The sequence below is a fragment of the Myiozetetes cayanensis genome, unplaced genomic scaffold, assembly GCF_022539395.1.
Source record: "Myiozetetes cayanensis isolate MyiCay16 unplaced genomic scaffold, myiCay2020 scf3, whole genome shotgun sequence".
NCBI classification, from domain to species: domain Eukaryota; kingdom Metazoa; phylum Chordata; class Aves; order Passeriformes; family Tyrannidae; genus Myiozetetes; species Myiozetetes cayanensis.
In genome coordinates this window covers 40,338,162-40,358,411 of record NW_026087521.1, presented here as the reverse complement: position 1 = coordinate 40,358,411, position 20,250 = coordinate 40,338,162, and the positions used below count along the sequence as shown (strand labels likewise).

Below are 20,250 nucleotides of genomic sequence, written 5' to 3'. Positions count from 1 at the left end.
ATGACAGTGAATCATCTGTCAAAACATACAATATTAAATAAATCTTGGAGACCTAAAGTAAGGTTTTTTGTTGTATGTTGGTTTATTTCAAATTATGAAGTAACCAAAATTACAGATTTGTTTTTTCTCTGAGACTGTAAGCAGAAGGGAACATAGCAGTAAATAAAGGGAAGGAATGATAAGGAAAAGGTGATCTACAAGTAGATAAACCATACTTCTGCATCAAAATGGTAGAACTCTGTAAGAAGGGTAGAGCGAAAGTCAGCCTGCACAGGAAGAAGAGTCCTAAGGCAGAGTTCATGAAAGTCAGTAGAGAGGTTTTTCTATTTATTTCCATCAGTGACAGAAATGCTCCTTAAAGAGCAAGTAATTAAGGAGCAAGCTGAGCAAAGGGAAGAGAGTAACCTGGTGGTGCTGCTTGTCAGCTGCCTGACTGTGAGCTAGCTCTGTGCCCAGGTGACCAAGAAGGCCAATGCCAGGCTGGCTTGTATCAGAAATAGTGTGGCCAGCAGCACTAGGGAAGTGATTGTCCCTCTATACTTGGCACTGGTAAGGCAACACCTCAAGTGCTGTGTTGTTCTGGGCCCATCACTACAAGAAGGACATTGAGGTGCTGGAGCTTGTCCAGAGAAGGGCAACAGAGCTGGTGAAGGGTCTGGAGCACAAGTCTGATGAAGAGTGGCTGAGGGAGCTGAGTTTGTTTAGTCTGGAGAAAAGGAGACCTTATTGCTCTCTACAACTGCCTGAAAGGAGGTTGTAGCCAGGTAGGGATTGACCTCTTCTCCCAGGCAGTCAGCAACAGGAAGAGATTACATAGTCTTAGGCTGCACCACAGGATGTTTAAACTGGACATTAGGAAGAATTTCTTCACCAAAAGGGTGAATAGACATTGGAATGGACTTCCCAGGGAGGTGGTGGAGTCACTGTTCCTGGAGGTATTTAAGGAAAGACTGGATATGACACTTAGTGCCATGGTCTAGTTGACATGATGGTGTTAGGTCACAAGTTGGACTTAGTGATCTCAGAGGTCTTTTCCAACCCAATTGAGTCTGTGATTATGTGATCAGAAGTGCTCCTGGACACTCTCACTATCAAAATAAGGCTCATGAGAGTATCATAAATTTCAACAAATGCTTTCAAGAAGCAGCAGTTTTTCACAAACTGAACGTGTCTGAGCCTTTATAAATTCTCAGATTAAGTCTTCAGAAAAAGTACTGTGAATGGGTAGATGGGGTTTTTTCCATGCAAACAGAAACTTCTGCATACTTTATAAGGATCAATGAAAATTACTTGGGAACCTACAGTTAAGTCTGAAAGTTGATAATTTGACTTCCAAAACAAATGGTTACACAGGATCTCAAATAAACCGAATCAGACTTGCAAAAATATGTGCATTTGCCACTAAAAATATCACTATATGTATTTCTGATTTCACTGTTTTGGCTGGGTACAATTCTTCATAATTTAGTCATGTTTGAATCTGAACCATCATGCACTGATACCTTTTTTCTGTTTGAATTCGTCTATGTTAATTTTGCTTCTTACTTGTGCATTACAGACCTGTGATAGCTAGAGTTACAAGAAGATAAGTAACAATTTAAGGTAATAGAAAAATCAATGTCCTGATATATGTTAGAAGATACAGAAAAAGAAATTCTTTGTAGCTAGTCATTATTTGTATTCTCAGACATTACAGGAATAGAAGTGAGAGGAATCACTTTTGCCTGGGCAGAATAAACCAGAAAGTACTTATCTTCCAGGATAATACTAGCAGATAGATATGAATGAAACATCTATGATGCTACTTGTCTTAATCCAGTGCTTCATTTTTGAGTCCTTCAGCATGATGTCTCTTTGTTTTTCAAAGTAACTTTTCTCTGCTATCTAATTGGCATGATGATAATGATGTGCTAAGAATCCCCTTAAAGCAGTCACAAAAGATTTCTTTCACTACTAGTTTAAAAAAGAAAGAGTTTACACTTACAGATGTTTATAGATTTATTTTAAAGATGACATCCAGATAAGAATAAAATTCTTCTTTCTCACTAATTGTTTGAACAAACAAAAAATATTCATATGGCACTGAACTGAATGTAAAGCATAAATTTTCTAGACCTATACTTTAAGAATTGTTACAACTTTACAGATCTCTGTTTGATTTTTCTGGAGATGGGAGAATGACCTCAGCTGTAACATATAGGCAAGTATAGCCGAGGTCTTTACCCCATATAGTTTGTTTCTAGAGTATACACATACCAGCTGCTCACAAACAGTTGTTTAAGCGAAGGCTAAATGAGAAGAGGTAGGAAAAGACAAGCCCTGTACTATGAGATCTCCAAAATGCTTTCCCAGACTTCCATCATTTGCAGCTCAGGGCAGGTTTTCAACTTCAGCCTATATGCTAATCCTAAAATAGAAGTGCTTGTGTTCCAAAAGTGATCTACTTAGTTTTGAGTCCATGTAGAATTTTTAAAAATAAATAATCATAGCTAGAATGGACTTCCACCTGCTTTGGCTTTTTTCTTTTGTTTGTTTGTTTGGTTAGGTTTGGGTTTTTTTAAATTCATCACTTAGAACTTCACTGGCTGCTATTCTCACCTCCATGAAGACCTATATGAAAAATCAGCCACAACAAAAAAACCTATTTAGATATTCGTAAACATGCCAATCTTGTACATGAATGTGCTTGTCTGAATATAAGAATGTATACATGATATTAATTAATTACAATTCAGATACAGTTAAAAATCTGAAAACAGATGTGGCCATGTCCAGTAGTAAGTTAAATTTAGTGGACACATCCATTCAAGTTTTCTCCAAGTAAGGAGGAAAAATTAAAAGGTATTGATGCTACCAAATGCAAAATATTTTTGTGGTTCTCTTAATGATCCTGCTTCTGAGAAGAGTAAGAGCACATTATACATTGCCTTCGCAAAATTTTTCTGTTGTCACTTTTGCACAGAACATATCCTTGAGTAAGAAAGTAACCTGCCTACCTTGTCTTTTTCCATGAGTCAGTTGTGACTCATGATTGTTGTACATCGTCCTCCAGGAGTGAGTTATTTTATGAGTATAAAGTGTGCTAAGTATGAAGAACTGTGGCATAAATCAAAGTCACAGTAGATATTATTAGAATATGCACATGGAAGGTTGTACATTAGCAGAATTTTAAATGGTTTGTGACATCTAGTTTGAAAAGGATGATGCTCAACATGCTGAAGATGAGTAATATATTTCTTTTTCTGACAGGGTGGTAATTCTGTAATGTAGTAGTATGAATTACATAATTTTATTATGTTGCACCCTGAGTATCCTTCAGGATCTTTCTTTTAATTTCTATTAGTTAAATCCATATTTGTATCTATTGGAGACTTGAGGTTCTTTTCCCCTGTGCCTGACCTTTTTCTCAAAAAAACTTCTGCAGTTTATGCCTTCTGTAAGGAATTTTTGTGTTCATAATATACACATTTGTTGGGAGCCAGTTTTAATTGACCTCAAGAGTAGGTTTACAAGGATAAAGCACTGATGGCTGAGCGTGTCCAATCTTGGATACACTACAATTGCTGGACCAGTTCTTATAGTAATAATTCATCTTCTGGTGACTGAGAATTTCTATTAAAAATCAAGTGCTTTTGCACAAATATTTCTATTGGTTTTTATTTAAAATAAATCCCAAATCAATCTGATTGCATAATCAAATTATAAAATATTATTTATTATCTAAAACATTATTTTTAGGTCATAGTTTGGATTTTCCATGAAAGAGAAACTCTTTAAAATATTTTCAGTCTTTACTTCCACAGTATTAGAAGAGTATTTTGCAAACATTTAATGTAAAGGCATCTTTGGAAAACACAGAATTCAGCATTAGCAGCAGAGGTTACATTTTGTGAAGAAAGAAGTTATTTGCTAAAAACTGTTGTTTTGACAACCAGACCTATTTTTCAGAGCTTGTCATGACTGGGTTATTGTTTTTACTAAGAAAAAAACTAACTTTGGAAAATGTAAAGACTTGTTTTACAGACATGGAAATATTTTTGAACACCTTAATGAAATGTTTGTAGTTTTCGCTTAAAAACAGTCTTCTGTTTTGAATTTGCCTATTTCAAAAGAAAAAAAAATCACCTTCAGCTGGAATAAAACACTGCAGCTGAACTGAAAAGCAAGTTTTGGCATTTGTCTGGGTTTTCTTGTCAAGGAAATCACAACAAAAATTCCCCTCTATAGTGTAGAAGGTAAAAACGGTCTATTAGAAATTAAATTTTTAAAGCAGTTAACTGCTAAACTTTAATTTCGGAACAGTAAAATGAACATGAACATGCACTGTTACTTACCATTGTCTATTTCACTGGATTCTTCTTCCTTGTGTAACTATGATGATTTTAGAAAGAAGAGTAGCTATGACTCTGGCTAGCCATTCACATTACAATTTTGGTAATTATTATTTTAGGACAATGTTTACGTATGTGTGTGGTTTTTATTTTTTTATGAGAGATAAAATAGATCAGTATTTCACAAAGGTGTAAAAATTCCTATTTGCCAATTTCTCTTCTGTTTTGGTAAAACAACACATGGTGGTTATTTTACCTTCCACAACAATTATGTCTCTTGTTACCTTTCTGTCTGAAAAAGACTTCCTGGTCCAATATGCTGATTCCAAATTTACTTATTATTCAGTGGCAGAGTTCATTGCCTTTGTTCATAACTTGAGAGAAAATAGAAGAGAAAATACTACGGTATGGTTTGATCTTGTTAATCTGTTTTTCTAAAGGCAAAATATTTAGAAAAAAAGGAGGGCATGTTTCTATTTAATTTGTCGTTGTTCTGTAGTTTAAAATCAAATGGTTTCACCTTTATTTTTAAATTAAACTCAGCCTATATGGCCATATAAATTTCCAAAAGGTAGATGTTTTGCATCTGGTTTATTTAAGAAACTTCCAGTGAATTATTTAAGGGGATTTCTCTGCTCATACACATCTAAGCAGTCTGGTCTCCTAAAGCTTTGTCACCAAAAATAATTAATACACTGCATTTGACATTAGTGGCTTTATTTTTGAATCAAATCATAATGGCTTTCCTATGACTAATATGACATGTACCAACCTTTTGGCTTGGAAATCTAATTAATATTCTGTTTGGGATTTCAGAGGTAATTGGCCTTTAAGACCTTCTGAAACTGCACAGGACCATAAGCTTTGTATAGAGAACTTTGAAGCTTATTCTATCACATTCTGTTAATCTGCACTTCAGTGAACTAAAGTGATACCTTGTAGTTCCTTCCACATTTTGGGCATAGGAGGAATGGACAACCATATTTTTCATTTAGTAGCTATGAGGTATTCAGCATTACTGGGCACATGAAGATGAAAGAAAGTGAACAGGCTATAATTAAAAGGTTTGTAACTTCATCAAAGTGGTTGGAGTACATTGAGAATAATAGATAGGATGGTCTCTAAATTCTTACCTCATGGCATTTTTGTAAAGTTTAGTTTCAACTAATTGAAGCAGGCTGCCAGTTTACGTTTCAAAATATAACATGATGTTTAATAATGTTTCATACTTTTGCAGTGTCCTGTATCACGGTAAACCTGGAAATTAACATGCTACTTCTGCAGATCAGTTACATGTTCTGGGGTTTTTTTTATACAACCTATTTGTTGGTAAGAATACCCCTGAAATTATGAAATCCTACATTTGTCTATCTGTCCCCTATAGAAGATGGCTCTTTTCCTTCATATTAAATTGCCTCCTCTGAAAAATTGAAAAACTTGTATTTTTTCCTATCTCAAACAGATAAGAGACACTTCCATGTTTACTTTAAATAAAAAATTTAACAATTTAATTAAAAAGTTAATCTGCATTTCTACAGTAGGACTGAGGAGCAATTGCATCAAGGAGTGAGGAGACAACCCACTGTAGAAAATTTCTTATTTTCAATGCAGGAAAATCGAGAGTCATCTTACAACCACATTAAGTCAGTGATTAACAAATTGCCTTTGTAGATTGCACATATGCTTTTCTTGTTCTAAACTGTCTCCCGTCTCCTGCAAAGTGAAGCTGAAGATGTTGAGGCAGTGCATTTTTTTAAAGGAAAAAGGTCTTAAATAGCTTAAAGCCTATATCTCTCATGTATTATATGAGTTAAAAAAAAAAAATCAAACATTGTTGTGTCATTTTTATTTCATTTTTAAATTATACCCATTTTGAAAGTTACTGTAAAAGACAGGTACCTAATTAGAAAATGTACCTTTTTAAATTAGAAATGAGCGGCCATGTTTTGAAAGAGCAACCTTCTTTGAAAGGTATAATAACTTGTGCTTACAGGATAAAAGTGCACATACAATTCTAGTAAGTTACAAATAATGTAACTTTGTACTTCTAACTACCTGCTTAATAATTTAAACAAAGCAGTAAGGAATAGCAATAGTCAGGAGTACTTAGGTCTCCCTCTGATGCCCTATGAAACCATAGGTCCGTCCCTGGAATTTGCTGTCTGTCAGATTTTTGAAATGGTTTCCTTTCAGTTTCTTTACTTTTTAATACTTCTAAGATGTAGCCCATGCTTTAATCTAACTGGTCATTCATCTCCTCTGTCACTAAAGAAAACACAAGCTCTCCATACACCATGATGTACATTATACTAATGTCTTACTATTGAGCTCTGTTAAGGTATACTGTTTCAAACTAGGCTGAAAAAGTGTTTTAAATAAAACTTTGAGATGACTTTTGGAGTAGATATGTGGACGTTCTGATATGAGATTTAAATAGCTTATCTTGTTCAAACATAGGAGCACAGATTTATCAAGAAGCCTGTTACAATAAAGCTTTTAAGTCACTTTGGAAGGAGGAGATGAGGAACAAATTAGTGTTAACAAATAGAGAAAGATAACCCGTGCACCAACCAGGAAGGTTTAATGTGACATTAAGCAAAGCTGAAAGTTCTGATTTATGCTACAGGCGAAAAAGCACTGTAGGTTTTAGCATGTGGAAACTATTCATGAGACAGCTAAGAAAGCAAGATACTTTTCAATTTTTCCTTCTTTCACTAAGCTTTCTCAAAAAAAAAAAGTTTATGTTGTAGTCTTTTTGCAAAACTTTTCTTTCTGTATCTCATACTTATTCCATTTAGGTGTCTTTAAATTTTCTACTTAATTTTGGACCATAGCCTTTAACAAATAAGGGAATGGTTTGCTGTCTTTTCTGAGCATCTCTTACTTTTAGGTTTAGGTGTCTAAAATTTCTAGCTGCCTTAAAGCAATAAAAAAGAGCCACATAAATGGTATGCTGAAATAGTTGAACAACTATAATTCTTTAGCAGCATTGGTTATTACAAAGCTGTACGGGAAAGTGATTTGCTTTGCTATTAAGTAGGTGCATTTAATGTAGAAATTAATTGTACTGATACACAGTCTTGCCAGGTTTCTGTGGTCTTTTATTCAGAGAAAGTGCAAGAGTAATGCAAAAAATATAAGATGAGGCTTCAGTTATATACTTATGGCATTTATACAGCATTTTTCTTATTTTAAATATTAGCTGTCAATATTTATTGTGGTTCTGTAGTGTATGTACTGTAGATTTTTATCATGTTATGATTTTGTAAAAATATAAATAAAAAATGCAGTAGATGTTTTTATCATATGGGTACGTAGTGTCAAGGTGCAACAAGAGCTGGGGGCTTCCTGGGATCCTGGGGTCCATTGGGGCAGGCCCTGGCACCAGAGTCCATCCCACAGAACCACAGAACATGCTGAGTTGCAAGGAACCCACAAGGATCCAAGTCCAACTCCTGGCCCTACACAGGACCATCCCTAAGAGTCACACCGTGTGCCTCAGAGTATTATCCAAAAGCTTCTTGAACTCTGTCAGGCTTGGTGCTGTGACCACTTCCTTGGGGAGCCTGTTCTAGTGCTCAACCACCCTCCCAGTGAAGAACCTTCTCCTGATATCTAACCTAAACCTCCCCTGACTCAGCTTCATGCCATTTTCTTGGGTCCTGTCACTGGTCACGAGAGTGAAGAGGTTGGAACCTGCCCCTCAGCTTCTCCTCGTTAGGATGGGGAAGACCACAACAAGGTCTTCCCTCAGTCTCCTCTTCTCCAGGCTGAACAGACCAAGTAACCTCAGCCACTCCTCATGAGGCTTCTCCTCAAGGCACTTCACCATCTTCATGGCTCTCTTTTGGATGCTCTCTAATAACTTAATGTCTGTTTTGTATTGTGGTACCCAACACTGCACACAGTATTCAAGGTGAGGCTGCACCAGTGCAGAGCAAAGCAGGACAATCCCCTCCCTTAACCAGCTGGAGATGCTTTGCCTGATGTCCCCCCGGACATGGTTGGCCTTCCTGGCTGCCAGGGCACTGCTGACTCATATTCAACTCACCATCAACCAGTACCCCCAGGTCCCTTTCCATGGCACTGCTTTCCAGCATCTCATTCCCCAGTCTATATGTACATCTGGGGTTGCCCCATCCCAAGTGCAGGATCCAGCACTTCCCCCTGTTACACTTCATGTGGTTGGTGATTGCCCAGTGCTCTAATTTGTCAAGGTCTCACTGCAGGGCCTACCTGCGTTTGAGGGAGTCAATAGTTCCTCTGAGTTTGGGGTCATCTGCAAACTTGCTTAGTATCCCTTCCAGTCCTGCATCCAAGTCCTTTATGAAGATGTCGAAGAGCACAGGGCCCAAGATGGAGCCCTGTGGAACCCCACTAGTGACAGGTCACTACTCTGATGTCACCCCATTCACTATTACCCTCTGTGCTCGACCTGTGAGCCAATTGCTCACCCACTGCAGCGTGTCTTATTATCAATACCCAGTTAGGTTATAAGTGAGGTTTCTTAGGGATTACACTTCTCATTGAGATTTTAAAACAAAAATACTTCTCAACTAAAATGTCTTGAAATTCCCTCATATGGGATAAAAATTAGTCAATATAGTAGTGAATTTTGTCACAGGTGATCTTACCTGATGGTTTAGAGCTTAACATGTTCTTTCATTATAACAGAGGTACTTCATGTAATTGACTGAGGAGATATAATGAACTTCAGTTTATAAACCATCTATGATTTTAAAATTTGTTGTTACATCAGGGTTTTAGTGGTTGTCTAACATGCAGAATAAAGGGCACTTCATGTAATAAGGAAGAAGAAAATCCTTATGAGAAGAAATACAGTACTATTATCCCTATAAATGATGTTTAATGTGTATTTTAACCCTTTAAAATTATTGCCCTTCCTTTCAAAGCATTTTAGGTTGTTGGGATACAGTCTTAATGTGACAGTCCTAATAATAAAAGTGTCAGTTCTGGAAATTAATAAAAAATTCCACTAAGAGTTCAGTGATTATATTTGTGAAGATTGTCTAGCTAATTTAAAAAGGTACAGGGTGCTGTTAAGTAGTAATCTGATGCATTTTAATTGTTGCGTGATTCTGAATAATTTCTAGGAGATTGTTAAAACAAATCCTGTAGTATTATTAAAGATGCCTTTAACGCAGTAGATTGTTCATACCCCTTTCATTTTCGGCTCCCAAATATAAATTGGAAAACACGTATAGGTTAAAAGACTCGAGAGGCTGGGTGATTAACCTAGTTAGCAGGCTTATACAGTCTTTGCTGCTCCACATAACAGCAGTCAAATGAGCGTATATTAGGAGGGCAACTTTGTGTCCTGGTGGGACAGATTGCCCTCTTTCTTTGGGGCATCTGCAGCATCCCTTTCACTTTCTCTGATTTAAAAAAACCACTCAGATCCTTAAAAGTATCTTTTTATCAAACTGCCTTTTATATCTCAAAGATGTTAAGCTTCATATTTACTGTTAGATACAACCAGAGTTGTTATCCAAACCTCCAGTTTTCCCTGTACCTCAAATTTCCTTTCCACTGGCTTTAGGTAAGTGCTCCTTACTGTGCCAGTAATTAGCTCAGAGTGGCCAGCAGCTGCAGTCTCTGCAGCCAGCAGCCTACACTGCAGCAAGTTCTTACAAAAGGAACTATGACTCTCATCTAGTCACTGTCTATTTTGGGAGAAATTAAAAACCTGTAATTTTGCATCATTGCTTTAATGCTAAAAAATACAAGCCTGGTATAGATGTAGGTTTCTAGTGTACCATGTTATTTTTTACTGCCTACAGGCTGACCAACAGGGTATTAATTGGCTGAGAATGGATGTATTTTTTGGCTTCTCAGGCTGCTCAAAACTGATGCTGAATTGTGTATGAGAGGTCATAGAAAGAGCACAGTACATGATGCTAGCTTTCATCTCTTCTAGGCAGAGTTATGCAAATATGTGTAGCTTTGCACACTGTCATCTTTCTTCTGAGTGGATTTATTTAAAAATAAGTTGTTCTTTTCTGTAATAATGACTTGGCTTGTAGTTTAGATCACTTATCCTGTGAGAGCCTCACCAAAGGAATGCAGTTTCATGTAAAGTAAACTGGGAGTAGTATCATCTGAATTTGTTTTCTTGATTTTTTTGGCTTGTAATAATATTTGTATGAAATTATATAACCTAAAAAGAAAAAAAACTAAAAAGAACTAAAACAAACAAACAAAAACAAACAAACAAAACCACAACAAAACAATCAACAAACTTAATTTACCTCATAACTAATGAAAAAGTCTTCAGTAAGTCTTCCTTATTCCTAGAGGGAGAAGTCTGTATCAGGAATATGTAAGTACTTCTCATGATACATATGTGTGTGGTTTCTACAGAAGCACTCTAACTGGACTGTTACCATTATAGAGCTCAGGTCAAAGAATATGTTTTTCTAAAAAGCTTTTGAAGTATAGATTTAGGTTACAATGACTGTTAGTGGAATGTTATAGTATCTGAACAGATAATCCAGTTTATGAAACACCAACTTCTTAAAGGCTGGATATGGTCACCAAAATCAACCAGAACACAGAACAAAAAAAATCTTAAAATGGTATCTCTAGTAAATCTTTTCTTCTAGAGTTGGATGGGGAACTGAAGTTGCTAAATCAAATGTAACACGCTAATGTAAAATGTGTCAAAAAGTGTTTTGAGATATTTTAAATTTTCTATTCCAGAATTGGTAGTCTGTTAGTAAGATGTCTCTCAGTCTCAAATCTATTGAAATTATCTGTACTTTGGATGCTAAAAGGATATTTCTTAAAAAATAATTTCTTGGTAAATTGAGAATAACCTTAATCTGAAAAAAATATTACAAGGATAAAATTTCTACTTTCTAATGGATTCATTAGTCTCCCAGCAAGACCTGTAAGTTGATGTAAGGCAAATTTAGACATGAGGTAAGATTCTTCGAGTATAGTCAGCAATGATAATGCATCGCTGATACGATAGTAAGAAAACTTGGTGAGGAATTTGATAGGTTCCTGTTTTTTTAAATTGAAGTGCATCTTGTTGCAAATGAAGACTTTTTCGAGTTTTTCTCAATAAACTTTTTCAAGTTTTTCTCAATAAAACTTTACATTGCAGTTAAAAGCATCTTGCTCCAAAATATCAGGAAGGTAGGAGGAAGATATAATAATTTGAAGTTATGTCAAATGAAGTTGTAAAATGGACTTTCATTTTTAAGTAAATTGTCTGCATTAAGGCTTTCTTATCTACACACATATAGGTAAGAAAGTCGTAATGCAGACAATTTACTTAACAATGAAAATAACATCATGCATTCTCAAGTGCTGAAAATAAAGATGTAAAGACTACCATTGAAAAGGGACATCTATTTTGAAGTAACAAATGAAATTGGTAGTCAATGGTGAAATATGTAATATAGTATGAAATATGATTTTTTTTCCATTAGAAACTCTTAACTCTAGTGGGCATTTTGTGGTATGGTAGCACTGATAACATTGGGAAAGGTAAACAAGAAGTCATGAAAAAAATCTTTTTGTGTGTAATTAGAATGGGAGGGTTAAACTGCATGTGAATAAAAGTAATTTATTTAGTCTTGAAAGTAATGGAAAAAACTCCTATTATACCAATATTCTGTTGAAAAGAATTTCATAGAAAATAATGTGTAATAATAAAACACAGTATCTTACCATCTATATGAGTGAAAATAAGGATGGGCATGCAATTGTTTCTTTATTTATGATGATACATTGGGGATAGTAAAATTAATATGAACTTCTTTCCAAAAGTTTGTCTTACATTTCATCGTCTGCTTAAAATCATAAAAATCTGAACTATAAAGTTCTGAATAAAAATTATGTGAGTTGTTCTAAAAGGCAAGGTAAGGCTTCTGTAAAAAGAGAGATTTTGCAAAAGTATGGCCCATATTTCTGGCACAAAATCAAACGCATTCAGTTGTTACACTGTGAAGCAGAAGGGCTATGAGAAATGCCCACAGGGAGGACAGTAGAAGTAGCAAGCGAAGTGGAAGTCACACTGATACTTAAAGGCATAACTTATAGCATTACAAAACAAAAATAATAAAAAAACTTATCAAGCAAAGTGGTTCCTTTGTGGGTCAGTGGTTCTTTCTGCTGTTGCTTTGTAACCAGTTTGGTTTCAGGGCCCTGAATTTATTAATGTGTTCTAATGGTAATCTGCATGCAAGTTTCCCTATTCTGCTCCTTTTGTTTGTCTGGTATAAATTATGTATCATTATTAATAACATAAAGCTTTTCTTTGGAGATCACGTTTTTAACACAATGTGGGTACAGGGAAACAGTAGAGTATGGCTCATGTTCCTGCCATCCCACTGTAATTCACGTATGCTTAAAGCAAATCCCATGGCCCTATGTATAAATAGAAACAGCAGCTTCATGAAGTGTTCAGCCTCATGTTGTTTGTTTGTGGAATATTTGTGGAACATGACCTATTCCAGAGACACAAAATTGCCTAGTTTAAAAGGAAGGATTGTGGCAAATAAGTAATTTTTGATAGTTTGGTTATTTTATAAATTTTCTGTTATTATCTTGGCTCTTTTGAGAAGTGAAAATGTTTCTGATTTGATACATTTTGCTCATTTTAAAACTGAGTACAGAAGTAGCTGACAAACAAGAAGTGAGCAGAGGGATATTTGACACTACCAGTTTGTATCTTAACTTCGCTGTGTACTTTTTCTCAGATTGTTGATTTATTGCTTTAAGCCCATATCAACAGCTGTGTGACACAGTTATCTCCAGGTTCCTTTAAATAATACATGTCTAAATGTTCTTTTTCTTTAATTTTATAAAAAGCGCTTCTGGCACATGATGTAAGATATGCTCCAGTGCAGATAAAAATTTTTATGTTTTGCTTTGAAAGTTCTTTTGAATAAGAAAAGCAGTATCTACTAATGTCATGAAATATTAATTAACTAGTATTAAATAAAACATGGTGGATGATGGAGTAAAGAACCAATGTTAGAACTGAATTGGAATAAAATCACAAGGGCTTTTTTAATTATTTTTTTTGTTGTTTAACTTCTAGAAAACAGACTTCTTGTGTCCATGAAACACTTGTTTTGCATGTTCTGGAATGGTGAAGAAGCACAGGGCTGGCTTCCTAAACCTTAGTGAGTTTCATGTCTCTCTAACTTGAAACAGATGACATTGGCAAAGTGGTTGCTGGAGACAGCAACCAGTTGGCAAGGAGAAAGCAAGGCACACAGCTGTGTGAGGGCAAAGGCTTGGTGGGCTGGCTCTTGTGGCAGGGATGAAGTTGGCCTACTGGGTTACTTCTTCTATCTGATCTGTTATCAGATAGTTTCCACTGTCAACAGGATGTTTTTGCCCTCAGTCTGCTTGCAGGTAAAGGAGCTTTGAAGTGGGATTCTACAGCACATGAAGGTAAATTTTTTGAAGAAGTTACATGAAAGCAGCAGGAGGAATAAGAGGGAGTGGTAGTAAAATGGTTGTGGCTGCTCTCCTCCCATTTGTAGAGTAAAATTCCCTGCTGACTCCTGTGGGACTGGTTACTGAAGTCTGCATAATACATCAGGAGTGGTGTTACTATGAAAGCAGCAAGATGTTGCTAGAAATCTGTTGAGTTCCTTGTGATCTGCCGGGTGATGAAGTGGTGAGATGGTGTCCGTTTTAGCATTGTCACACTTCTGCCTCAACCATTAATATTACAGACTGTCTTCCTCAGTACTTTCCTGTATTAATGTTCTTTGCTTCATCTCTAATTTGCTTTCTTGTGGCAATGCTGATGTTTTCATTAGCTTAGATTAATTTAACAGTACTCCATGCTGGTCTAACTATAGTTACTCTAATTTTCTAATAAAAGCTTATAGGCATGATTTTCAGGTAGAAATTCACAACACTGGGATTTAAAAGCACTTATTTTTATTCGGATCTTCCTTACTGTAAAGACAAAAAGAATCTATATCTGTGTTCTGTCAACGTTTTATAAGTGACCTTCTAATCTGCAGAGAGAACTTCTTATCTCCTTCCCTAGGGAAGGTAAATTACCTATAACTAAATTTCAACTCCCTTTTTGCATGATTTATTGATCATATCAATATCTTGCCGTTCTTTGTGTTTAGCTTGTTAGCTTGTCTTGAAGTGTTGCTTCTGTTAAGAATCACTAGACAGAATAGCTTCTGTAGGGTTATCTTACTCCATTATGTTGGTTTAAAACATGCCTAATTGTGACAGCAGGCTATCTACAGGTGGCAGTAAATTCAGAAGTACATTACTTTCTTCTACACACAAAAAGAATTTAATTAGAAAAGTGGTATCAGGATGGGCCTGTCTGTTTCTTTTGCTGTTCTGCTGTAGAACTGTTGTTAACCTGGCATCTAGTAATAACACTTTGGATACCTGCACACTCTTGAATTTTATTACTTTCAAACCTGTTAGTCTCTCTTTCAATTTTTAATTTCTTCAAAAAGGACGTATTCAGTTACGTTAATTCTTATCCTAAGTCTGGACATAATATATTTGGTTTGTGCCTAATTTTAGTCAAGCAGTGACAGCTGTCTGCTACCAATAACCTGTAGAAATATATATTTTTTTTTTTAATGTGACCTCTAAATATTTTAAGTGTCTAGTATCAAATGAAGAAGCTAAAGCCTTTTAGTTTTATTTTTATGCTAACATTAAATTTCTGAAAATAATGAAATAGTTTTGCATACTGATGCATAATTTCAAGTGCTTTTCTAGAAAAAACATTTGCTCTATATTCAGTATCTAGTTCAGTGGAAATAATTCAATGAGCACTCACTCAAATGTCCTTGTGTAGCTGATGCAGATTCTACAGTTTTATACTGTATTCTCTTTAAGTATATGTCATGCCCTCTGAAGCTGTTTATTATATTCTGTATCACCATTAAGTTTTACAATCCAAATAATTAACTTTATTATGATGAGACCTTTACATGAAGTAGACTACTTTGAATGATGATATACTAAATGCAGAGTAGAAATGGGAGAGAAAATTTATGTTTGAAGCTGCTATTTATGTTTAATATCACTACAGATTATTGTCTGAACTTATTCTTAAAAGAATCTAATATTAACAAATCAAGAAACTTGATTAAGATGATACTCAGACCAAGAACTCTGAACTTAAATTATGGTAATTTTTTTTAATTTTTATTTATTTTGTAATTTTATTTTATCTGTTTGTTATAGAAATTTGTATTCAGTCAAATGTACCACCAGAACAACTTTTTGTAGTTGCTTCATCAAAAGAGTTTTTCTTACTGGTTAGGCTATAGCTATCCAAAATTTTAAGAGGAGAAGTTAGGATGATATTTCTAATAAAAAATTAAATCATTGTTAGAGTTCGTCTAGTTCATAATGCAAATGTTGGGGGATGCTGTGAGAGACTGAAATGTTAATGGTTAATGACTCAATCAGCCATCTACAAAAGCAGCAGGTGCTTTGCTGAGGCCATGGTTTCACCTTCCAACTGAAGGGAAGGAGGACAGTTTTTTGTGTGTGGTGGTGAAACCTCTGATTTGCATAAAACAGAAGGGCTGAATACCCACCACCATGGATGAGCATGACAAACTAACCTTTGTTTAGCAGCAAGCTGGATTTTTTAGCCAGATAAGGGAGAAGGCTGATCCTGTGGAGGTAGGATAACGTTTTTTATCTTGTCTTGCCTAAACAATGTCCTCACTTACAGAATTAGCTCAGGTATAAAACTCTCCTCAGGGGAAGGTGTTGGAGCATTCCCATGTAGGCCTGAAGGTATTCATCCCTTCTGATGGGGCATAACTGGCTCAACTAAGTTGGCGTGAGAAACAATGGTCATGTCTTAGAAAGGGTCATAAACTATCCAAGACCCCTGAAATGCACCAGACTCATTTCTGGGGCTTTCTACCAAAGGACTGTACATGATCCACAGTGCTGTAACAGACACTGTTAAATTACCCTCCCCAGGGGAGGTACCCAGAGGGCATTCCCCTCTGAACCTGAACATAAAACGACCCATTGAACTTTGTGATTCGTGGGCTTCCCCCAATCCCAACAGATCAAGACTGTGACCATCACTTTGACCAACAGACATCTAAAAAGCAACAATCAAGTCTTGTTGCTGGGTGGGTGGGGATTATCTTTCTGCTCCGATATCAACTCTTATCCTTTCTTTCTCTTTTTTTCTTTCTTTTTCGTATATATTTTCTTAATATATCTTTATATTTCTATCTTGTTATATTACTATAGATAATAATGACTAGAATGGTTACATGTCTCCTTTCCATTGCAACCAAATTGTTCTAAAATAAACATATATGTATATATATATTTATAAAACACCAATCATTCAGTGTCATATCACTCTAATCTGCCCCAAGGGATGTATTAACAAGAACTGTCATTACCTGTGCCTTCAGGGGTGGGTCATAACAGATACAAATTCTGATTTTTTATATTGAAGTTGTTCTGTGATTTGTATTTTGACAACACCATGCATGCTACCACTGAAAATAGTAGGTTGATGCACACCTAGTATATTGTTACAGAAGTTGAACTTCAAAAGTACAAGAGAAGAGAAATACTAAAATTGAATTGTAGGTTTGTAACAATGCTACCTAGTATGCAAGGATCCAATGAAAATAATCTAAAGGAATGTTGAAGAGAGCTCTTGGATTTGGCAGCCTTTTTCTTGTGCTTCCTCATTGTGCTAAGTAACGGACTGATAATTTCCTGAGTTCTCCATTTGAGACATTGAGATTATTAAATTTTTTTAGCCATGTAAAACTAGACAGTTGAAGATGTTTCTGTTGACTTGTATTGGAGTCTGCTGTTATGATAATGAAGCTTTCTCTCTGAAACACACGTTTGCTATCTTCCTGAAACATACCACTAGAAAGATTGTTAGTGCTAGGCAATATGATGCAGGTGTGTTATCAGGAGGTCAGATGCCTACTTGTTTTTTGGTTTTGGTTTTTTTGCTTAGTGTCCTTCTGGTACAGGAGGCAGTTCTGAAAAGACTTTTGATTTCTCTTTGGGACTTCTCCACACTTAGAAATCTCAGTGGTACGGTGTTGGTTTGGTTTTTTGGTGAGTTGTTTGGTTTCTGGTTTGTTGTTTGGGTTTGTTTGTTTATATGTTAATACGTTTTTTGTTTGGATTTGTTTGTTTATATGTTTAAATCAGCTTATGCTTTTATCTCCAAACCTACATTCATACATTACAATTTAAAAAAATCACGTAGTATCCTGCTGGTTGCAGTGAATGGATAAAATATTTTCCATTCTTATTAAAGCAGATAGCTTTTTGCTGAGAAGAACCATCTCCAAGAAATTTCTCCCATTGTGAGGGGTGGGGCAGGGAGAAGAAAACAGGAGGTTAGCATGTCTTAAGCTTGGCAGCTAAATGAAGTTGTATTTTTCCCTTCTCTGTCTTAATGCACAGATTAGGTGCACTGGCACAGCTGTAGACACTGTCAATTCTCCGTGATCAGGGGAATGCAAATTCTCCATTTCAGTGACAAACTCCTTCATTCTTTCCTTGTTCTCTATTACATTAAAGCAATGAGGTGTGTAGTTTGTCTAAACTATTCTTGTTTTAGTGATGTACTATCCACGAATGTAATAAGAAGAAATTGAAACATTTTGTCTCCCACTGTCTGTCTTCCTCACTTTAACAAGATAATATAAAAACAAATAACAAACAAAAAACCCACACTGGACTTAAGGGTATGGTAATTTGTTCCTCAGCTCCTGCAAGGTAACATTTCTATGATGGCAAGTTTTTAAAATATCAGTGATCTGAGGACACTCAATACTGTTTAAAATCAAAACAAGTAGCATTGTACCTGAGGCTTTTTACTAGTCTGGAGTCCTCTTGTTCTCTGTTATGTTTGTTTTTTGACTATGGGAGGGTTTTTTCAAGGATTATATGTTGGTATATGTTACCTCTATGCAAAACAGTATCTTAAATTCTGTCACTGATCGAATTAGTGTGGACATAGCTATTCAGCTATGAACAAATTTAATTACAGCTTGGTTATGTCTGTCTTTTTTACTCGGATCAGGAGATGTAAACTGTGTTCTTCTTATTCCTACTAGCACAGCAGACTTATTTTGCACAACAAACTTATTTCCATAGGAGAATCTTTGGCTGCAGAATAGAAGAATGGTCAGTGGACTATGCTGTGTATGCCATGGCTTTCAATAATAAATCAAAATCTCTGTTTAATAAAAGCAAATCAGATTGGCCATTGTTAGTCTGATACTTTTGGTCTGAACTTAAAAGACCTAAAACTCAACAACTACAAAAAAAAAAAGTGTTTTATATTAATAAACCGTAAGGATAAAGATAGTATATTGAATCATGCAGTTATAGAATAATTTAGTCTGGAATAGACTGTAAAGACCATAGAGTCCAACCATTAAACCAGTACTGCCAAGTCCACCACTAAACCATGTCACTAAGTACCACATCTACACGTCTTTTAACCATTTTGAGGGATAGTGACTTGACTGCTTCCCTGGGCAGCTTTTTCCAGTGCTTCACAACCCTTTTGGTGAAGAATTTTTTTTCGTGTCCAACCTAAACCTTCCCTGGCACAACTTGAAGCCATTTCATTTTGTTCTGTTGTTACTTAGGACATGCTCCAGCAGTTCAGTGTCTTTCTTGTAGTGAGGGGTCCAGAACTGGATGTGCAATTAGAGGTGTGGCCCCACCAGTTTACCTTATTAAAGATGGAGTGGGTGGCAGTATGTGTTAAGATTTCCTGATAGCTTTGATCCCCTAAGGCATGCTAGTTGTGATAAGTTTAAGGCACTGGAATGCAACCTAATTTTTTTCTCTAACATGAAAGTTGCTCTGATTATCATTCTATTTGGCATGCAGTATAGAGTGCCCTATTTCCCTTCTTCTACACATTTAAATATAGCTTAGTTTTCACTGTAGTTTAGAAGCACTAAGTCTGTCTGTCAACAGTGAAACTCAGATTGTCGTGGCCAAAACATCCAAACAGATGACAAAGAAGTGTAATTTTGTTTATTGAAGCAACTAGGGTTTTACACAAGAAGAAAAATTCCAGCTTCCTTGCAACACTGAAATGACACAAATTACAACGTGGTTCTTCTGTTCCCTTCTGGAATTAATACATTTTGACATAATATTTACATAGATTCTTAAGTCCTATAGAGCATAAATATTAAATATTTAATCACATTTATCACAAGCTTGATATGATGCCTGGAAACAAAACCTACATGGGAGATGCTCTGGGATATGCAAGTTGATAATACTCAGTGCTGAGCAGTTTCTGACAAGTGCATGAGTTTCCTCACTTCCTACTAAATTCTTTAACACATTCTAACTGTGTCACAAATTATCATTCATGTTGTTGCTCTGTTTAGCATTTCTTCCTATCCCTTGCAGTTTTTATCTTGAAGGTGCAGTGACCCTTGAAATCTAATTTTCTGTGTAAAAATTTTGAAGAGTGATGTACGCTGACATACTGGAAAGCAGATCACGAATGGCTAAGAGACTAAGGATACCTGTTGTCATCTTGCTTACCAAGTCCTGTAAAAGGGATAAAAATTAAATTTCATACACGTTATTACTTTTCCTCTGGCCACTATTTACATTCCAATCGTGTCTCATTTGGTAACTTAGTACAGAAGGTTATGACTGGATTCTGTCTCAAAGTAAAAACAAGGTTGACCACAACTGGGAACTATAATGCAGATCTATCTCGATCAGAGCTACCAAACAAATAATAAAGATAAATTATTGTGAGTACATTGCTTCAAGCTGAAAGAAAATAATGTGTTTTAATCATAGGAACAATATTAGTACAGTGCTGATAGGACTACTAGACAGACCTCAGAAATTCAATCTGATGGAGGCAGGGGAGTGCTGGTAG

At 35.7% G+C, this 20,250-nt stretch overlaps 1 protein-coding gene across 8 annotated transcripts in view; it reads left to right on the top strand.

Annotated features, from left to right (window-relative positions):
* The window catches only part of PPFIA2 (PTPRF interacting protein alpha 2), a 333,097-nt gene that overhangs the window by 19,098 nt on the left and 293,749 nt on the right, over positions 1-20,250 (top strand). The window lies entirely within an intron of this gene.